The 22,832-nt window shown below is 51.0% G+C and overlaps 2 pseudogenes; one reads left to right on the forward strand and one right to left on the reverse strand.

Annotated features, from left to right (window-relative positions):
* The first annotated feature begins 692 nt into the window (after positions 1-692).
* LOC127038327 (serine protease 1-like) lies at positions 693-10,089 on the forward strand (annotated as a pseudogene).
* Positions 10,090-16,893: 6,804 nt separating this feature from the next.
* On the reverse strand, positions 16,894-22,616 carry LOC127038328 (trypsin-2-like; annotated as a pseudogene).
* Positions 22,617-22,832: the final 216 nt, after the last annotated feature.

Here is a 22,832-nt window from a genome sequence, read left to right on the forward strand (position 1 = left end):
GGGTCCCCAGGGAACATTTTTGGGGGGACCAGAGTGCCCCAAAACACTATATATTTTTGGGTGGTGGTAGTGTATCAGATCTAAGCTAGTAATTAAGCTTAGAGGAATTCATGCTGGTACCCCAATTTTTTGGACTCTAAGGTTCAGATTGGGGAAATATACTATGACATTGGGCTAGTGCGGGGTGGTGCTGCCCCATCACACGGAGTATTATCAAAGATTTGTGCCACACTTTAGTTCCATTGCTGCCCCAATCACTGAGTTATGCAAGAAAGGGAAGCCAGACTAGGTGGTCTGGACCAAGCAGTGCCAGAGGGCTCTCTGTGCGCTGAAGAAGGCTCTGCTCAGTGGCCCACTTCTGGTAAACCCAGACTTTGACAAGCCCTTTATGGTGTTCACTGACTCCTCAGATATGGTGCTGGGTGCAGTGTTAATATAGGCTGATGAAAAGGGGGACAGACACCCCATCGTGTACTTGAGCAAGAAGTTGTTACCTCGGGAGCAAAACTACATGGGCCCCCGGCATAGAGAAGGAATGCCTGGCTATGGTATGGGCCCTTAAACTAGATCCATATCTGTTTGGGCAACACTTCACCGTGTACACTGACCACTCTCCCCTGACCTGGCTGCGCCAGATGAAAGGAGCCAATGCCAAGCTCCTGAGGTGGAGCCTGCTCCTGCAGGATTACAATATGGACGTGGTCAATGTGAGGAGAAGTGCCAACGTGATAGCTGATGTGTTGCCCGAAGAGGGGAGCCTGAACTTCCCCAGGTCACTGGTTAGAGCAGAGGTGGGCAAACATTTTGGGCTGAGGGCCACATCTGGGTGGGGAAATTGTATGCAGGGCCAAGGCAGGGGGTTGGGGTGCAGGAGGGGGTGTGGTGTGCAGGAAGGGGCTCAGGGCAAGGGTTTGGGGCAAAGAAGGGGTGCAAGGTGTATGAGGGAGCTCAGGGAAAGGGGCTGGGGTGCAGACTACAGGAGGTTGGGGTGCAGGAGGAGTGTGAGGTGCAGGAGGGGGCTTAGGGCAGGGAGTTGGGGGGTAGGCTGCAGGAGGGGTTTGGGCTCCAGCCTGGCACCACTTACCTAAAGTGGCTCTGGGGTGGCAGCAGCACACACTAGGGCCAAGACAGGCTCCTTGCATGCCTGCCCTGTCCCCAGCCCTGCACCACTCCAGGAAGCGCTGTGGGCTCTGCATGCACGGCCCTTGCCACACCTCCAGGTACCTCCCCCAAAGCTCCCATTGGCCGTGGTTCCGCATTCCCAGCCAATGGGAGCTGCTGGGAGCGGTGATGAAGGCAAGGGCAATGCACAGAGCCCTCTGTACCCCCGCCTCACACACACACTTGGGGACTGCAAGGAAGTGGTGCCAGCTGCTTCTGAGAGCGGTGTGGGGCCCACAGCACCATGGGGGGCAATTCCGCGGACCAGATCCAAAGCCCTGAGGGGCCATAGTTTGCCCACCCCTGGGTTAGAGTAACCTCACTCAGTTCAGTCTCAAAGTGGGGAGAGAATTGACGGAGTAGGGAGAATTGACCTGGTAATGTTGCGTGGGAGTTTTACTGGTACTATCTGCATTGGTGCTGGAATATCAGGGGGTGGTTTCACTTGTGGGATGATACTTCAGCACGTAACCTAAGCACAGGGGTGGGGGGGGGTTAGGGCCAGGTGACACCTTCTGCTCAGGAAACTGGACAAAGGCTAGAGGAGGAACTGGGGTGTGTGGCTGGGTGAGAGTGTGGGAGGGGGTTTCAGTTTTGGAGCTGGCTAGCAAAATGGAGGGAGGTCTGGCATCAGGGTCTGGGCTCCCTGCCCTCCACTCCCCCCCACCAAGATGGACCAGACTGAGGGGTCCTGGTTTCTGTACCTACAAGCTCTGTTTTGGGCTGTGTTCTTGTCATCTAATAACCCTTCTGTTTTACTGGCTGGCTAAGAGTCTCACTGAATGGCAGGAAGTGGGAGGTGCAGGGCCTTTACTCCCCCATACTCCGTTACACTCCTCATCCCATCCCAATCAACCTACCTACCCCCCTCATCATCCCTTCCCACCCATCTACCTATCCTTCTCATGCAGGGCTACAGACAGCAGGATCGGGCCCTAGTGAAAAAAATTTTTCGGGCCCCCCAGCAAGGGCAGACTGGCTAAACAGGGCTGACAAAGCTGAGGAAGCTGGGCCCTGGGCCCCCTCCCAGACCGTTGGGCCCTGGTAATTTGTACCAGTTTCCTCACCATCTCATCGACCTTGCCCTCATGTCCCCGTCCCCATCCCCCATCCCCATCCATCTCACACCTCCATCCCTTCACACCAAGCTACCTATCATAGAATATCAGGGTTGGAAGAGACCTCAGGAGGTCATCTATTCCAACCCCTGCTCAAAGCCAGACCAATTCCCAACTAAATCATCCCAGCCAGGGCTTTGTCAAGCCTGACTTTAAAAACCGCTAAGGAAGGAGATTCCATCACCTCCATAGATAACCCATTCCAGTGCTTCACCACCCTCCTAGTTAAAAAGTTTTCCCAATATCCAACCTAACACCCCACATCCACCCCCCCCACAACTTGAGATGATTACTCCTTGTTCTGTCATCTGGTACCACTGAAAATAGTCTAGATCCATCTTCTTTGGACCCCCCCTTTCAGATAGTTGAAAGCAGCTATCAAATCCCCCCTCATTTTTCTCTTCTGCAGATTAAACAATCCCATTCCCACCTTACCACCCCCCATCCCTTCCCACCCATCTATCCCCCTCCCATCAATGCCCCCATCCCTTCCCACCAACCTACTTCTCTCCCCATCCCTCCGCACAGACATCATGACCACCACCTCTTTCCCTAGACACACACCTCCAACCCAAGCCTCCCTCAACACACGCAGCTCTTCCATACCCACACACACACACACACACACACACACACACACACACACACACACAGGGTCAGATGTAGAGACAGGCCTGGGAAGGGGGAATAGGGAGGTCTGTCGCTCACTCACCTGGGACAAGTGGCCCCTTGCCAGTACATGCTGCTTTCCCCACAGTCCAGCTCCTGTCTCCTAGCCCATGAGGAGGAGGGGCACAAACTGATAGCCTGTCCCTCATCACCAATAGCACCACTAGTTAAAAACACTAGGAAAGCAAGACTGTAACTCACTGCTGGGACAGCTCTGCCCACAGCATCAGGGGAGTACAACAGGCTCAGGTTACTGTACCATTGGCATGGCTGACTTTCCCAGACTGAGGTCAGGGTCACATCACACAAGACACACCCTGATCCAGAGCTCACAGTCTAAGCAGCCAGCAAGGAGCTTCCCCTGCTCCATAGCCTTGTCTGTACTGGAGAAGAGCCAAGGTCCCCAGTGGCCCCATGCAGGCACAGCCTTAGCAAGAGCTTCTGCAGGAAGGGAGCCATGAGGCAACGACCCTGCCATTCTCACAACTTCCTCCAGGTGCACACTGCATTCCCCTCTCCAAGCTTATTGGGATTTGCTAGGACAGAGGGCGTGAGAATCAGACTACATTGGTCTACAATTTTTGAGAAGTCGTCTGCTTCAGAGATAAAATGTGATATTTATGATGTGCTGAATTCAAATGACAATTAAAACAACTGATTGGCTACTGTTTCTAAGATATTTAAGTTTTTACATTTTATGTCTATGTATATTGTGTAGATAGTAGAGTTTTAATCATAAATTGTAAACCTAGGTCTTGTCATGTGTTTGTGGCTGCTTCACATGATAATATTTCACCTGTCCTGTTTATGTAACACTTCAAAAATCAGCAAAAGGGCTATATAAATAAAATTTATTATGAAACAAAAGGCAAAAATATTATTATGTACATAGTTTAGTCCTATTCAGTGTCTACTCAGCGCTTCTTGGCTTGTCTCTTGTATTCATTAAATGGAGCATCTCTTGTCACTATCCAGCAATAGTCTGCAAGCATTGATGGGCTTCATTTGCCCTGATAGCCTGCCAGGAGATTCCACTGCTGTAGTCTGGAGCCCAACAGCTCTGCCTTACTCTTGGGTAGTTCCAAATCCCTGACAAGGTCATTCAGTTCACCTTGTGTTACGAGGTGTGGTTCAGAGGAGGATGGAGAAAATATGGGTCCTGTGACATTGATGGTTCAGGACCAGAAGTTTCATCTTCTTCCTCTTCCTCATCTGACTCAAGTGAGAATGATTCTCGTGCATCAGGAACCGGCAGTCCTTCTCCGTGGGGTACTGGGCGTATAGCTGATGGAATGTTTGGATAATGCACAGTCCACTTTTTCTTCTTTGATACACCTTTCCCAGCTGGAGGCACCATGCAGAAGTAACAATTGCTGGTATGATCTGTTGGCTCTCTCCAAATCATTGGCACTGCAAAAGGCATAGATTTCCTTTTCCTGTTCAACCACTGGCAAAGATTTGTTGCACAAGTGTTGCAGCATATGTGTGGGGCCCACCTCTTGTCCTGATCTCCAATTTTGCAGCCAAAATAAAGGTGATAGGCTTTCTTAACCATAGTGGTTATACTGCGCTTTTGTGATGCAAAAGTCACTTCACCACAAACATAGCAGAAGTTATCTGCACTGTTCACACAAGTACCAGGCATCTCTGCTCACTTTGGCTAAACAGAAATGTGTCCCTTTGCAAAAATCAAACACTGAAAAATATGAGAGCACGACATTGTATGATTTCTAGAGCTGATATAGGGCAATTTGTTTAGCACAGTGTTGTTAGCTTCGTTATGATTGCATCATCCATGACTTCTAGGAATAACATGATGCTATTCATATCATGTATGATGCAATACCAGCTTCAGATTGCATCATTCATTGTTTTGCCTAAAAATCAAGTGCTGTCCAAACCCAGTCATAGATTTATTCATAGATCCAGTCAAAGATGTATTTTAGTCATTTCTGGTTTAAATTGAGATCCCTTCCCTTTATAACTCACTTATCCTCCACCATTCCCAAGTCAAGGGTCGTATATACTGACCCAATAGCATATCTTGAAAACTAGAGCCAATCAACAATTTTAAGCATCATTTTCATTCTCAGTGACCCAGAATTAGTAAAGTTGGACTACATTTATTTCAGAAGCAATTTGGCTGTAGAGCAGTGCTATCAGGGTTGGAAGGGACATCAGGAGGTATCTAGTCCAACCCCCTGCTCAAAGCAGGACTAATCCTCAGACAGATTTTTACCCCAGTTCCCCAAATGGCCCCCTCAAGGATTGAACTCACAACCCTGGGTTTAGCAGGCCAATACTCAAACCACTGAGCTATGAATGATCTGGACAAATTGGAGAAATGGTCTGAGGTAAACATGATGAAGTTTTACAAAGACAAATGCAAAGTGCTCCACTTAGGAAGGAACAATCAGTTTCACACATACAGAATGGGAAGAGACTGTCTAGGAAGGAGTATGGCAGAAAGAGATCTAGGGGTCATAGTGGACCACAAGCTAAACATGAGTCAACAATGTGATGCTGTTGCAAAAAAAGCAAACGTGACTCTGGGATGCATTAACAGGTGTGTTGTGAGCAAGACACGAGAAGTCATTCTTCCACTGTACTCTGCGCTGGTTAGGCCTTAACTGGAGTATTGTGTCCAGTTCTGGGCACCGCATTTCAAGAAAGATGTGGAGAAACTGGAGAGGGCATTGACTGCAAGGGAAGAGTATCTCTATTGAGCTCCCATCCCACTCCCTGTAGCAACCTGGGTTTTTACTAAGGTCAGCTGTTAGGAACAGTATCCAGAAGTCCAGACACCTGCCATTGGACCACTCCTATGGTGCGGATTGAAGTGTCTAGTATTAGAAAGATAGATCTGGCTAAGAATCAGAAATAAACAAGTCAGTCATACTTTAGCACATGATTCATTGCCCTGTCAGTGGCTCATGTGAAAGAAGCATCTGCTGCCCACCTGGAGAAACCCCCAGCAAGCAGATTAGTAATAAACTTTCCATAACAGCTCCCCTATAAATACCTGAGGGCTGGGGCTTGTTCTTTTCTGTCCAACAGCCTGGAGAGAAGTGTGACAATGTGGCTCGTGCTGGCGTTGCTTGCGGTGGCAGGTAATTATGTTGTATGCAGCGAGGCTAGCTTGTGGAGCTTGGTAGTGACAAGGGCCCAGGACATAGCTGCAAAGTCAGAGTGAAATTAAACAGGCTTCAGCTAAGGATTAAAATGAAATGAAGTGTAATTTCTGCAGAAGCTAGTGCATTAGTAATGGAGCAGCTGAAACCTCTGGGTTCACCTGGGCATCACTGCGTTCATGCTCTGCATTAGGGATGGATGAAGGGCCAGGTCCTCTGCTGTTTCCTGCCTCTGTCCAGCAGGAGTGGAGACATGTGTTAACTAATATATGCTGGGCTAGTGTTTATATGCATCTCACATTATGAATAGGTATATATCAGCAAGAGTAATAGAACAGTAGTTACATAGCCTAGAGTGGCCTATGCTTGTTATAGAACCCTGCTTAGTGTCCCATAACCCCTTCCATTTTCTAAAGAAAGTTTTGGCTTAAGGAAATAAGGAAGCTGTCAAGCCCAGGACAGATGACAGTTTTACCATAGCACCAGATAAGGAGTTGCTCTTATAGACCTATGCTGGAATGTCCCTAAGGAAAAGGACAAGATATGATTGTTCTATCCTCTCTGACCCAGGAGGTGCCTTCATGCTCTTTGGTCCCTGGAATGCAAGTCTTCAGAACAAAGAGAAGGGGTAGGACATGGTACCAGGAAAACAAGGTAGAAAGCTGATTAGTTAAATCTAGCTTCAGATGACAGGCACAGTACCTTGTACTTGTAAACAGACAGGGTATAAAAAGGTGGCTTTAGGGGCATAACTTTGTGAGCTCACCTTCCGTGTTAGGTAACTAACACTGAATGAGATGGCTTCCTGGAGACTGGTATCGTAATGAACCTTTTCCCTGTATGATCTTATTACTGGCTTTTGGCAATAAAGCTCAGTGATCCTGGTTATTTGGTCACTTGAATCTACCTCATAACAAACCGAAGTGTAGTGAAGCAACTGCCTATGCAATTTAACGATCCATGCAGATAAATGGGAACAGAGCAGTGGCCACTGCCGTGCAGGAGAGAGCCCTGTCTATCTAACAGTAGAATTTAAAATGACTATTGCCAAAATAAGGCCCCTAATCCAGCAATTTATAGGGTGCAAACCCAATGGGCTGACTCTCCTGAGTAAGGTCATATGTATGCATGAGTATTTGCAGGATTGGGGCCTAAACAATGAATCCCATAAGCCAAATGGGCATTCTAGACTCGTACCTGCTAGTCTCCACCACCTTGCTAGAGCTCACAAGGGTTTAATGCTCCTGACAGACATGTTCCCTCCCCCTGCAGATTGTAAACAACGCCCTTTATCTCTCTAAGTTTATCCAAATGACATTGGAGGGTCATTTTCAATGTCTAAAATGTTCCCATGTCACTGATCATGGCAGAGACTGGTGCAAAAGCCTGAATTCTACTCACCCTGTATGGGATTTAGTCACCTTCTGCATTTTGCTTGTCTCAGGCAAGTGGAACAAGGCTCAGCAGTTTCATTTCCTGGCTTCTGTCCACATGAATCAAGGCTCTTGTGGTGCGTTTCCAACACAGGAAGAAAATGTAAAAAACCCCAAGGAGAGACAGCAGCAGTCCCCAATCCCACAGTCCAACCTGTATGGAGAGCACTAGCCCATTGGAGTCCCACTGAGAGAACATCTGTGTGGATCCCACTACAGGAGTGGGCTCATGGTCCCATTAAAGCAACACTCCTGCTTTTAGGTTCTCTAAAGTCCTCTACTTACAAAATCAACACCTAAAGATTCAACACACTAACAGCATCCACCCTTGTCAGTGCCAGGGCCCACCACCAGCTCATCAGACCCAAAGAGAGGACAAGAACAAGAGACTAGAGCTTTCCCAGCCCAGCTGCATGCATTGCTGCTTCATTACAGATGTCACCCATGTAATCCAGTGGATGCTTTCTCCCCACAGCTGCTGCACCACAGGGAGTAGACAGGATGGTCGGGGGATACGAGTGCAGCCCCCATTCACAGCCCTGGCAGGTCTCCCTTAATGGGTGGTGGATTTCTGTGGTGGATCCCTCATTACGGACCAGTAGGTGGTGTCAGCTGCCCACTGCTGGTACTAGTAAGTGCAGAACTCAGTGTGTTTGTGTGTGCGCGTGTGTGTCTGTGTGTCACTGCATCTTTATTGCAAAACCAGGTGGGTGGGAGCAGGCTGAGATTTGAGGAGCTGGTGGGGCCTCTCCAGAGGGTCTCTGAGCCACCATTCGTTTCCCAGCCCTGACTCCAAGCAGGTGATCCTGGGAGACCATAACATCCAGGTCTTTGAACACACCGAGCACCTGATGCACATCGAGACCATTGTGTGGCACCCCAGCTATGACTACCAGACACTGGACCACAACATCATGCTCATCAAGTTGGCTCACCCTGTCCAGACTGACGCCTACGTCCAGGCTGTTGCCCTGCTGACTGCCTGCCCAGCTGCCAGCACTTCCTGTGTGGTGTCGGGATGGGGCAATATCCTCAGTGACGATAGTGAGTTTAGCCCTCTGTCTCAGGAGCTCCCAGGCTGCCCAGCACCATCATCTGCTGATGACACTGCCCACAATGTACAGGCATTTGTGGATGTCCATGCCCAGAGAATTCCTAGTCCAAGCACAGACACGGAGAGGCAGGGTTGTGGGGAGGGGCAGCAAACAGGAATTTTATACAAGTGGGGCACTTGACCTGGCCTGCCAAACTCCACTGGAGCCCCCTTCCACAATCCTAGTGATGAGCTCTGAACCCATCTCTGCACACCCTCTGCCCTGTACTGACGCTGCCCAGACCTGGCAAGTTGGCACAGCCCAGAGGTTAGTGTCCGCTGAGGCTGGCTGAGAACTGGTGCCTGAAACGGCAACAGGTGCACGGAGATAGCACAAGTGCCTTGTGTCCAACCTTTGTTTTCTCAGATATGTGAACAAGGTGATGGGTATTGCCAACAGTAACTAAACCATCCTCACATGTGCCCCTTCCCCACCCCACAGGGAGCCCAACCCCATTTTATAGATGGGGAAACTAAGCCAGAGCCTCTCTAGAGCTGTGGACAGAGCCCAGGAGTCCTGGCTCCCCCCAGCCCCCATACACACACACCCTGCTCTAGCCCCTATTCCTCTTTCAGAGTCAGGGGCGGCTCTAGACATTTTGCCACCTTAAGCACGAGGGTCCACAGGAACGCCTGTGGGAGGTCCAACAAAGCTGCGGGACAAGCGGACCCTCCGCAGGCAAGCCGCCGAAGGCACCCTGCCTGCTGCCCTAGCGGCGACCGGCAGAGCGCCCCCCGTGGCTTGCCGCCCCAGGCACGTGCTTGGAGCGCTGGTGCCTGGAGCCACCCCTGTTCAGAGCCAGGATAGGACCCAGGAGTCCTGGATCCCGCCCCCCGGCTCTAATCCACTAGCCCTTACTCCCCTCCCAGAGCCAGGGAGAGAATCCAGGTGCACTCACGTCCACTTTCGCACGCAGTATTCTGCCTCCCTGCCTAGTGCTCAGGATAGTGATTTCATCCCTCCAGGGTGCAGCATGGGAAGGAGGAGAATGCCTAGTGCTAACAATTCCCTTCTACCTTTCAGTGTTCAGCCCCTACAACCTGCAATGCATCAACATCCCCATCCTCAGCAACGCAGAGTGTGAGGGCTCCTACCCCAGGATGATCACCAACACCATGCTGTGCGCTGGCTACCGGGAGGGAGGCAAGGATGCATGCCAGGTGAGAGCTAATGACCATGGCCCCATCAGGCTACTAGAGAGACTCTACCCCTCCTGCCAGCAGACAGGGGGAAGGACCTGTGGAATGCATGAAGTGTAAGGGACTAGGGAGGTACAGTGACTTTAACCACCCACTAATTTGCTGGCATCTCCTTCCTCTCAACTTACACACAGTGAGATTCTGATGGTCCACTGGTCTGCAACGGGGAGCTGCAGGGCATTGTGTCCTGGGGGATCAGCTGTGCCCAGAAGGACCAACCCGGAGTCTACACCAAAGTCTGCTCCCTGCTGCCCTGGATCGAGAGCACCATGGCTGCCAACTAGTTCAGACAGAATGATTCACTTCTGGGAACATGTACACTCTCATTACTCCACTGGACCCAGACCAGGGGAAGAGGGAGGCCATCTCAGTGCAGATTGGTGCAATACCACTGTAATGCATAGCCAGAGCAAGAGCAAGAGACAGTAACAAATCCAGCTGCCCCCACAAGTTATTTCTGTTTGTGTTGTGTTCTGGGTCCTAATGATTACAAACTAGGCTAATTAATAATTAACATAGCAACTAGCTGTTTTAAGGCCAGAAGAGACCTAGTACGATCCCTGGAACAGCACAAGCCAGCGACTCCTGCACTATAGGGAAATGTTCTGCCCTCTTTGGGCCCCTTTTTTAATTCAGTGCTTCTCAAACAGAGTCCCTGAACCTACAATCAGATCTGAACGCACACAGGGTCACCAGGGCCTGACCACGCAGATCCCACCCCACACTCAGTGCCGTGCAGTCACATCAGTAACTCACTCAACACTGCATGTTTCCACCTTCCGTATTAAAGGGCCCTGGTTTAAAAGGGTGTCGTGGCTGGGTACTAGGCACCGCCCCCACCCCCAGACACTGCACACGTCTACCCTGAGAGTAAAGTTCCTCTCCACCAGCCCCCATCTGAGTATTAAGGTTTCCAAGACAGATTGTAGAAACAGGAATGGCCCATAGTCAGGCTGGGGTGTTTCTCATTCACTGTTCCTACAAAAAAAGATGGAAGTCATTTTGGCAAATGATCCAATGCTAAAAGCTCCAGGAGCTTGCAGGGGCAGGCGAGTAACTTTATTGACCACGATGGGTTTGACTCACATGAATAATGTTATGTGCCTGCAGGTGTGCAGGGTCTTGGCCTTTTCAGGACGCAGATTCATTGAGTTTCTAACTGGTGTTAAATGGGGACATTCCAAGCCTGGGGCCAGGAGGGCAAACACCAGAGAGGGATGATTGCTAAACTCTACAGGACATGCAGCAAATGCATGAAACTCACTGAGGTGCTCAGACCTCCCCCCCACCCCCCACCCCACCGTTCAGCTATGTGGAACCAGGCTAGTGCAGTGGTTACCCCTGTGGGCTGCATCCAGAGTTACCTGTATGGTCCTGAGGGTGTCACATGGGCCAAGCTGTGTGTTGATTGGGTGGGACAATTCACAGCCAAAGGGATGGTCAGCTGAGTAGTAGTTTGCAAAAGGACACAGATGATGGCCTGGGCACCATTTAAATACCCAGGACAAACACTGAGAATAACTTCAGGATGTTTGTTGTTTGCTCTCTGTTCTTTGCTCTCACCTAGAGTGGGCAGTACAAGTGGTCATTCGGGAAGAGGGGACTGGAAAGACATGTTTCCACATAAACTGAAGTCCCAGCCAAGCCCAGATTTTCAGCATCTCACACTGAGACTCCCACATCTCTGCCCCAGCCCAGAGTCCCCTCTCATACCCCAAACTCCTCATTTCTTGCCCCATCCCAGAGCTCATGCTTCCAACCAGAGCTCAATTCCCACCCCCCAACATCCCAACCCCCTGCACCAGCACTGATCCCCCTCCTGCCCTCCAAAACCCTCAGTCCCAGCCCGGAGCACCCTCCTGCACCCCAAATCCCTCCTCTCCAGCCCCAGATCAGAGCCTACATTCCCATACAGAGCCCTCATCCCCATCCCCTACCCCATCCTGGAGCCCCCTCCTGCATCCTGAACCCCTCATTTCTGGCCCCACCCCACAACCCACACCCCCAGCCCAGAGCCCATACCTCCTCCCACATGCCAACCCCCTGCCTCAGCCCAGAGCCCCCTCCCATACTCCAAACTCCTTGGTTCCACCCCCCCTAGCCCAGAGCCCCCTCCTGCACCCCAAACCCCTCATCCCTGGCCCCACCCCAGAGCCTGCCTCCCCAGCTGGAACCCTCACCCCATCCTGCCCCACAGCCCCCTGAGCCAACCTAGTGAAAATGAGCAAATGAGTGAGGGTGGAAAGAGTGAGTGATGGGAGAAGGTGGGGGGTGGAGTGAGCAGCAGGTCAGGCCTCAGAGTGGGGCAGGGCAAGGGTGTTTGAATTTGTGTGAGTAGAAAGTTGGCAACCCTAGCAGTAACTTGTCCTGGTCACGGGGTGCATTATAGCAGGACAACTAGAGAGAGAACCCTGGAGTCTGGACACTCTCTACTCTGCCAGCCCTGCTCTCCCTCCATAGCCAGGGAGAGAACCCAGGAGTTCTGGCTCACAGCACATGCCCCATCCTTGACTCACTAGACTTCACCTTCCTTCCAGAGCCGGGGACAGAACCCAGGAGTCCCAATTCTCTAAGGGGCTGCGGGAAGCAGCGCAAGCTGAGGGATGTGCTGGCTACCCCTTCCTGCAGCTCCCATTGGCCTGAAATGGCCAACCATGGCCAGTGGGAGCTGCAGTCGGCCAAACCTGTGGATGCTGTAGGTAAAGAAACCATCCCAGCCTGCCAGCAGATTTCCCTGACAGGCTGTGTGCCAAAGGTTGCCAATCCCTGGGATAGATAAGAAGATATAAAATGTCTTAATGCTACTATTTAAATCCATGATATGCCCACACCTTGAATACTGCATGCAGTTCTGGTCACCCCATCTCAAAAAAAAAAAAATTAGAATTGGAAGAGATACAGAGAAGGGCAACAAAATTGAAAAAAGGTATGGAACAGGTTCCATATGAGGAGAGATTAAAAAGACAGACTTTTCAGCTTGGAAAAGATGACTCATGGGGGAATATGATAGATAAATGGTGTGGAGAAAGCAAATAAGGAGGTGTTTACTCCATATAACACAAGAACCAGGAGTCACTCAATGAAATTAACAGGCAGCAAGTTTAAAACAAGCAAATGGAAGTATTTCTTCACACAATGCAGAGTCAACCAGTGGAACTTGTTGCCAGAGGATGTTGTGCAGGCCAAGAGTATAACTGTGTTCAAAAAAAGAATTAGATAAGCTCCTGGAGGATAGGTCCATCAATGGCTATTAACCGAGATAGTCAGGGATGCAATTCCATGCTCCAGGTGTCCCTAGCCTTTGATTGCCAGAAGCTGGGATTGAATGACATGGGATGGATCACTTGATGATTCCCTATTCTGTTCATTCCCTCTGAAGCACCTGGCATTGGCCACTGTCTGAAGACAGGATACTGGGCCAGACGGACCACTGGTCTGACCTGACCCATTATGGTCATGACTATTGTGACAGGGTCAGGCCACATGACTACAGGAGAGTGATCCTGTTGTGAAAGGATCTCCCCCCAGCCTAAGGGGAGGATCCACAGGTCTGCAATACCAAATAAATATGGGGGACAACCAATGAAAAAAACAGGATCGGGAGTGAGGTCATAGGGCTTACAGGAGAGTAATAGAATGCAGATAAGTAGGTCCCCTTTCCCTGGGTAAGGTAACAGGGAAGGTTCCAGAACAATCAGGAACTTTCTGGAAACAATTAAGGCAGACAGGCTGATTAGAACAGCTGCAGCCAAACAAGCTGCTAGAATCAATTAAGGCAGGCTAATCAGGGCACCTGGGCTTAAAAAGGAGCTCACTTCAGTTTGTGGTGCATGTTTGAGGAGCTGGGAGTGAGAGGGGGTGCTGCTGGAGGACTAAGGAGTACAAGCATTATTAGACACTAGGAGGCAGGTCCTGTGGTGAGGATAAAGAAGGTATTGGAGGAGGCCATAGGGAAGTAGCCCAGGGAGTTGTAGCTGTCATGCAGCTGTTACGGGAGGCACTATAGACAGCTGCAGTCCATGGGGCCCTGGGCTGGAACCCAGAGTAGAGGGTGGGCCTGGGTTCCCTCCAAACCTTCCAACTCCTGATCAGACACAGGAGGAGTTGACCCAGACTGTGGCTTCCACCAAAGGGGAAGATCTGAGGTGAGCAAATCCATCAATAAGTGCAGGACCTACCAAGGTAGAGGAGGAACTTTGTCACACTATGTAGATAATTGTTGCAACCATGATTACATATTTTCAACAAATCTTGTGGAAAATGTGGCATGTAAGATGTCTAGGAAAAGGTTAGAATTATGCTATCTGTATACATGTATCATTTTTATATTTAAAGTTGAGTATTTGCTCTATACCTGTATTTCAAATGTTTGCTCCTGGGGTAACTAATAAGGTAGTTAGCCAGCACATCTTTGAGGGACTATTCAAATTGAGTTGCCCATCAAAAGGACACTTAACTCACAATGGACCATGGGAGATGCCCATTGACACTGAGTGGCTGTGTAGCAAAATGAAGACTCACCGGTGTGGTGCCTCCTGCTGGTCATCCTGGGAATTAGTTCTTCCAGCTCCAGAATGTCCTCTGCAGGCCAGTGTCTCACCTGTTTCAGGCCTCATACCCCTCCTGGACTCTGGTGCCCTTTTCCCTCAGGGTTCTGCCCCAGCAGTACCCCCACACTCTGGGGGTTCCTCTGGGAGGGGAGACCCAACCCTTTAAACTCACCTTCCCTCAGTGACTACTGCCAGTCATCATCTAGCCCCTGCTCACTAGGGCAAACAACAGTCTGTAAAGGCCACTCATCATTGGCAAGGGGGTCAGACCAGCTGCCTCTGCCTAAGCCCAGGCTGCACCTCTGCAACCCCTGTGCCAGCTTTGACCTTTTTAGCAAGGCCCACAACCTGGGGATTTACCAGGCTGGAGCACCACAGTGCTTCCTGCCTTTCCCCAGACCTGCTCTATTCCCTCTACTGTGAGCTCCCAGGCAACAGGTCCTTCTCTCTCTAGCATGTGAAAGAGACTGTCTGACCCAGCTCCTCCCTGAGCCCTTATAACAGGGCCAGGTGTGGCTGCTTCCCCAATCAGCCTGGCCTTTTCTCTAGGACCGGGTAGCTGCCCCACCACAGGCTGGCCTGTAAACATGCTGTCTGGAGTATAAGTAATGGCTTCCTGCAATGACTGTGCAAAACTGGCCATGAACATATGACTTGTTCATGTGACTCAAAACCTGGTCCCCTGTGATTCTCACTAGCAGTGCTGAGGTTTTTGTTTGAAACAATGGGTTTCCCTCCACATGGCAGAGGATATCAATGGCCCTGGAAACACCTCCATTTTGTCTCTATCCTGCTCCAGTCTCTGGACTATGAACTTATACTAATGGGAGCATTCTAACCAATGGACTGAGGACCCTCCAATGATTTGGAAGCAGCCAGAGACTTGACTTAAGCCAGCAGTTTATTTCATCACTGCTACAAGCCTGAACCAAGAACTTTGCAATTACTGTATGTATTTGATTCCTCTAACCAATTTTAACTTTCGCCTTTCTTTCATTTTATGAATGAAACTTTAGATTTTCGATACTAAAGGATTGACATCAGTGTGATTTTTTTGGGAGGTGGGGTGCGGTAAGATCTAAGTTATATATTGACCTGGGTGTGTGACTGGTCCTTTGGGCTCAGAGGAACCTTTATTTGATGAGTCTGGTTGTAAAGAACCACTCACCTTTAAATCTCGTGTTTTCAGTGGTAATACAAGGACTGGGATGCCCAAGGAAACTGCTTTTATGACTTCTTAGCCAGTGTGGTGAAACAGAAGTTTACTTTTGTTGCTGGTTTGGTATATTCTATGGGCAAACAGCCAGTGGTCTTGGGGTGTATCTGCCCTATTTCTCAGCAGTTCATCCTGAATTTGGCATCCTCAGCTGTGACCCACTGAGGCACGGTCACACCCATTATGGCCATTCTTATGTTGTTGTTGTGATGGGTAGCCTTCCACCTTCTGGGGTGCCACCTGATGTAGTGGGGTACAACTGAGCCTGCCTTTTCCACCAGCCTTCCACTGTCAGAAGACAGGATCAATGCGAGGTGCCCCAGAGGGAATGAACAGAACAGGCAATCCTTTCCCAGCTTCTGGCAAACTGAGGCTAGGGACACCTCCCTCACCCTGTCTTGCTGAGCCAGGCCCTCAAGCCTCCTCTGGCACACACAGATAGTGCCCCACCCAGCTGCAGAAAGACAGACACAGAGATCAGCTCTGCCTGGGAAGACAGCTTGGGAATGCCCAGTACTCAAGTGCACTCCCCCTCTGGGGTGTAAACCCAAAACAGTATAGTCCTGCGCTGCACACAGACACCCCACTCCACTATGAGCCATTCCTGTGTTTCCACAATCTGTCTTGAAAGCCTTAATACTCAGATGTTGGCTAGCGGAGAGGATTTTAACTTATGCCCAAATAAATTTGTTAGTGTCTAAGGTTCCACAAGGACTCCTTGTTTGTTTTTTCTGATACAGACTAACACAGCTACCACTCTGAAACTTAACTCTCAGGCTATATGTGTGCAGTGTCTGGGGGTGGGGGTCAGTGTCTAGCATCCAGCCCTGACACCCTTATAAACCAGTGCCCTTTAATACAGAATATGCAAACATGCGGCGTTGGGTGAGTTACTGATGTGACTGTGTGGCACTGAGTGTGCAGCAGGATCTGCGTGGTCAGGCCCTGGTGACCTTCTCTGCATTTGGATCTGATTGCAGGTTCAGGGACTGTTTGTTTGAGAAGCACTGAATAAAAAACGGGCACAAACAGGGCAGAACATTTCCCTATAGTGCAGGAATCACTGGGAGAGATTCTCTGGCTTGTGCTGTTCCGGGGATCGGACTAGGTCTCTTCTGTCTGTAAAACCTAAAAATGGCTAGTTGCTATGACGCAGAGCATGACACAGACAAGAATGACATGTGGTGACAGCTAGATTTATAGCCATCTCTTGCACAGGTCCTAGGTGATTCCGAGTGACCACTATAACATTCCTCCTCAGCTGGGCCCAGCACAGCGATGAGAGTCCATGTTCCCAAGTGGAAAGTGTTGTTCTGTCTGAGCTAGTTAGTGGCCATGGTGCTCTTGATCCAGGACAGCAGGGAGCAGATCTTGGTGTAGATGCTAGGGTGATCCTTTTGTGCCCAGCCAAATCCCCAGGACATGATGCCCTGCAACTCCCTGTTGCAGACCAGAGGTCCACCAGCATCTCCCTGTGTGTGAGTGGAGGGAAAGCAATGCCACCAAATTAATGGCCTGTTAAAGTCACTGAATCCCTCCAGTCCCTTATACTGCATGCATCACCCAGGGCCTGCATTGACAGATCCCTCCTGACCTCTGGTGTGTTCGCAGAAGGGCTAGAGTCTCTGTAAGACCCAGACAGGACCATGGCTGTTAACCTTCACCTGGCATGCATCCTTGCCTCCTTCCAGGTACTCAGTGCACATCATGGTGCTGGTGATCATCCCGGGGTAGGAGCCCTCACACACCTGGTCGCTCACAATGGGAACTTCGACACACTGCAGGTTCTTGGCGCTTAGCACTAAAAGGCAGAGAAGAATTGGCCTTACCAGGGATTCTCCTCCTTCCCACACCACACTGGTATATTCCTTCAGGGGGAGTGACAGTAAGTCATTGAGTTATATCACTATCCTGAATGTTACACACAGCGGCAGCATGCTCTGAGTGAAGCACTTTAGATTCTGTCCCAGTTCTGGGAGGGGAATGTGGTCCTAACGGGTTAAAGCAGGGGAGACCTGAGAGTCAGGCTTGTATAAAATCCCTGTTTGCTGTCCCTATCCCTAGCCTCTGCCCACTTGTGTCTGTGCTTGGACTGTGGGTCTTTGAGCAGGACAGGGCTGCCCCCTCCTGAACATCTGCACCGTGTGGGCTGTGTCATCAGCAAATAATTTATTAAATGGCTGAGTGTGATGTGCTGAGTAGCTTGGGGACTCCTGAGACAGAGGGAACTCACAGCCATCGCTGAAGATGTTACCCCATCCTGACACCATGCAGAGAGACCCAACCTCTGGGCAGACAGTCGGCAGGGGAATGGGTTGCACGTAGGCATCAGGCTGAAGAGCATGATGTCATGGTCCAGTGTCTGGTCGTCCTAGCTGGGGTGCAAGATGTTGGTCTCGATGTGCATCAGATGCTCGGTGTGTTCAAAGACCTGGATGTTGTGGTCTCCCAGGACTGCCAGCATGGAGTCAGGGCTGGGGAAAAAATGGTGGCTCAGAGCCCCTCTGGACAGCACCCACAAGCTCCCTAGCCCCAGCCTGCTCCCACCCTTCTGGGACTGCGATAACAAAAGTGACAAGCACACACACAGATGGTGAGTTCCTCACTTACTAGTACCAGCAGTGGGCAGCTGACAGCACCCACTGGTCTGCGATGAGGGATCCGCCACAGAAAGGATACCCAGTGTTCAGGGAAACCTGCCAGGGCTGTGAGTGGGGGCTGCACTCGTATCCCCCGACCATCCTGTCTACTCCCTGTGCGGCAGCAGCTGTGGGGAGACATTAGTGTGGTTATAGGGATGAGCTGGTAATGAGGGGAGATGCTTGCAGCCCATCTGGGGAAGATCTGGACTTTCATTCCTGTCCCCTATCATCTGGCCTGGCCCAGGATCTGATGGGCTGTCACTGAACTCAGTGGCTGCTGTGACCATGCTGAGTTTCCCCAGGGTACATTTTGTAAATGAGAGACTTTACCAAAACCTAACACCAAGAGTGTTGCTTTAATGGGAACCAGGGTCCCAATCCTGCAGTCGAATCCATACAGACTCCAGATGGGCTGGTGCTTCCCGTGTGGGTTGGACTGTGAGATCGGACAGCAGCTGTCACCTTAGAATTTTTTTAAATTTCCTTGCTGTGTTGGAAACCTAAAGACAAGAGCTTTGGCTCATACAAGTGGGAGCTAGAAAATGCAACTGCTGAGTTTTGTTCCACCTGCCCGAGATGAGCAAAATGCAGAAGGTGAATAAATCCCTGTGACAGAATAGGAAGTAGGGAGTATTAACCTGGTAATGTTGCATAGGAGGTTTACTGTTTGCACTGATACTAGATAGTGATGGGAAATAAGGGTGTGATTTCACTGAGGGATGATGCCTGACGGCCAGCACATAAAGGATGGTGGCGGCCCTGCATAACCTGAGCCCAGGGGGTTGGGGCCAGGTGACACCTTCTGCCCGGGAAACTGGACAAAGGCTGGAGGAGGAGCCAGGGGCTGTGGGTGGGTGAGTCTGCTGGAGATAGTTTCAGTTTGGAGCTGGCTGGAGAGATGTGGGGGAGGCCCAGAACCTGGGTCTGAGCTCTTTTGCCCCCTCCCCACCCCCAAGATGGACCTGACTGAGGGGTCTTGTTTTCTGTACTACAAGCTCTGTCTTAGACTGTGTTCCTGTCGTGTAATAAACCATCTGTTTAACTGGCTGGCTGAGAGTCTTGGTGAATAGCAGGAAGTGGGGGGTGCAGGGCCCTGACTCCCCCACACTCCGTGACAACTAGTGGCAGGGGTGGGATGTACTGTACCCCATGGACAGCGCTTCCTGCAGTAAGTGACTGGGGAGCAGTAAAACAAATGGGGAGTAACGTGAACTAGGTATGCTGACGGTTCAGAGAGGAGTGGTTTCAGGAGGCAGAGGAGCTACATTTAACCCCTGTGAGCGTGTAACCAGCAAGAAGGACTGTTGCAGTAACAGGGTCCCTGAGGACTGCGATAAGCGGTTCCAGAGGTAGAGGAGTCTGCAGCTTGGCCCTGGGAGAGAGAAGGACTGTTGCAGGAACAGGGTCCCCCTGGGGAGTGGGTCCAGGGGTGGAGGAGTCTGCGGCTCGACCCTGGGAGAGAGCTGGTGACTACGAGAAGGGCTGGCACACTAGGGGTTCTTCCTGGAAACCGTGGGGACCTGAGAGCACCCAGGCCTGTGAGTCCACAGCAACTTGGGTACAGCAGGGAGAAGTATAACCATCTCCTTAAGAGGGACCTTGTAGAGCTGTGCAAGCAGAGGAGCCTTTGCAGAGGGAAGGCCACCAAAGCACAGTTGATTGCCCAGCTGGAGGAGGAGGATCACTTGGAGGAGCTGATCTCTGCCCCAAAGGGAAGCAGCCCAGCAGATGCAGTGCTGGCACTGGTGTCTGTCCCAGCTGGGAGGGGTCAGACTGCTGTTGAGGGCATTCCGAGGTCCCTCCTACCTATGGCTAGGGGGGCTGGAAGGAGCCCCGAGAATCCTGGAGGCATCGTGACCCCCACGGCCAGCTGGGGATCCTCATGGCGGAGCTCCCCATCGCTGAAGCTGAGGAGGCTGAAATAGGAGAGGGAGATAAAACTGAAAGAGCTGGAGCTGGAGGATCAGGAGAAACAACGGCAGCATGTACTGGAAGACTGGAAAAGCAGTGGCGTGAACTGGAGTTGGCCAGGCTGAGAAGCAGAGAGCCCCTTGTGGCGGTGAGTGAGGGGGGGATGCAGGACTGCATGGAGCTTTGATAAGCTTATCCTGTCCCAGTTTAAGGAAGGGGAGGACATAGATGAATTCGTGATTGCCATTGAGAAGTCCTGAGAGCTGCACAGGGTTGACCCTGCAAACAGGCTCTGGTTTCTCACCCCCTTACTGGATCCCAAAGCCAAAACGAATGGAAGGGGTGGAGGCAGGGGACTATGAACTGTTCAAAAAAGCCCTTCTATGCACGTTTGGGATGACTCCTGAGACATACCGGAAAAAGTTCTAGAGTCAGCATAAAACCTGAGGGGACATATTTGGAACTGATCCTGCAAATGGAGGGATATGTCCACAAGTGGGCAGATCGGGCCCAGACTAAGGAGGGCATGGTTAAATTGATTTTACTGGAGGACCTGTATGAACATTGCCCATCTGACCTGAGGATATGGTTAGTGGACAAAAAGCCAGAGGACCTGCAGAATGCAGGGCAGCTGGCTGACGAGTTTAATGGAAAGCTGGTCAGGGAGTGGAATGGAGGAGTCCCAAAGAATACGCCCATCATGATGCAGAGAGAGAATCACCCTGGGAATGTGGAGAACTCCTCCCTCTCAAGGGGAACAACGAGCATCAGAACCAACTGTCTGGCTCGAGGGGACTAGCAGAACGTGAATTGTTATTACTGTGGCCAGAGAAGGCCGCACATGGACCCAATGCCCCAACCTCAAGGACAGACTAAGCAAATTGAACCCTTACAGGGTTAGCTGCGTAGGGATCTAGCCAGAGGAGCAGACTTCCCAGGCAGGAGGGGCTGGCAGCTTACCAACTGCTCAGGAGGGGAGAGTTTCCCAGACCAGCTCCTCTAGGGGGGCTGGATGCTCTGGACTCAAGGTTCTCAGTTTACAGGGTGGGCACGGGTCTGTCTCTGCAGAGCGAGTGCCTTGTTCTCCTGGAGGTAGATGGGAGGAAAATCAATGGATACTGGGACATGGGTGCTGATGTGACACTGGCCTGGCCCAAGGTGGTGGCCCCAGATCGGGTGATGCCTGATACCTACCTGACCCTGACATAAGAACGGCCGTACTGGGTCAGACCAAAGGTCCATCTAGCTCAGTATTGTGTCTGTGGCCTGTGGCCAATGTCAGGTGCCCCAGAGGGAGTGAAGCTAACAGGCAATGATCAAGTGATCTCTCCTGCCATCCATCTCCACCTTCTGACAAACAGAGGCTAGGGACACCATTCCTTACCCATCCTGGCTAATACTCATTAATGGACTTAACCTCCATGAATTTATCCAGTTCTCTTTTAAACCTTGTTATAGTCCAGCCTTCACAACCTCCTCAGGCAAGGAGTTCCACAAGTTGGCTGTGCCTTGTGTGAAGAACTTCCTTTTCTTTGTTTTAAACCTGATGCCCATTAATTTCCTTTAAACTGACAGTGTGGACGGGACCCCATTCAAGGTGCCCATGGTGAGACTACATCTGAAATGAGAGGTGAAGAAGGACCCCCAAGGATGTGGGGATGCACCATCATTTGCCCACTGAGGTGTTGATGGGGAGCGTCCTAGAGGATTGGCCAAGCAATCCCCAGAATGCCCTAGTCATGACCCAGAGCCGGTGAGGGGCACTATGCCCTGACATCAGGGATGGTACCTCACCGGAGGCGGAGGACCCTACCCTAACAGGGAAGAAGTGCCCAGGGACACAGCTCAGAGGGGCTGCGGCTTCAGACCCAACCAGCAAGAGGAAGCAGGTTCCCCATCCCTTCCCCAGCTGCTGAGTTCCAGGCCAAGTTGCAGAAAGATCCCTCCTTGTGGAAGCTAAAGGACCTGGCTGGCCTCAGTTTGGCACAAACCCTAGGGAAAGGCTGCCAGGAGAGGTTCCTGTGGGAGAAGGGATTTGTGGACCAAGATTGGGCTCCCCCAGAGGAAGTGGAGTTGTGGAGGATCCAGAGGCAGCTGGTGGTACCCCAGAAGTATCACCGCAAGCTACTGTACCTGGCCCATGACATCCCTCTTGGAGGGCACCAGGGAATCCGGCGCACCAGGCAGAGGCTGCTACAGAACTTTTACTGGCCTGGGGTCTTTACCCATGTCCGACAGTACTGCCAATCCTGTGACCCCTGCCAGAGGGTGGGGAAGGCCCGGGACAAGGGGAAAGCAACTTTGAGACCTTTGCCCATCATAGAGGAACCTTTCCAGAAGGTGGCTGTGGACATAGTGATGCCTCTCAGCAAGATGACCCAGTCAGGGAAAAAATACATTCTGGTGGTGGTAAATTTCACTACCCATTACCCAGAGGCAGTGGCCTTGTCTTCTATCGAAGCAGACACAGTGGCAGATGCACTGTTGACCATTTTCAGCCGAGTGAGGTTCCCCAAGTCTTGATAGACCAAGGATCCAACTTCATGTCAGCCCCACTCCGGTGCTTGTGGGAGAAATGTGGGGTCCAGTACATCTGGGCCTCAGCATATCACCCCTAGTCCAATGGGCTAGTGGAGAGGTTCAATGGAACTCTAAAGATGATGCTGAAAACCTTTATGAACCAGCACCCACAGGATTGGGACAAGTAT

This window comes from Gopherus flavomarginatus, chromosome 20 (genome assembly GCF_025201925.1).
Source record: "Gopherus flavomarginatus isolate rGopFla2 chromosome 20, rGopFla2.mat.asm, whole genome shotgun sequence".
Classification (NCBI taxonomy): domain Eukaryota; kingdom Metazoa; phylum Chordata; order Testudines; family Testudinidae; genus Gopherus; species Gopherus flavomarginatus.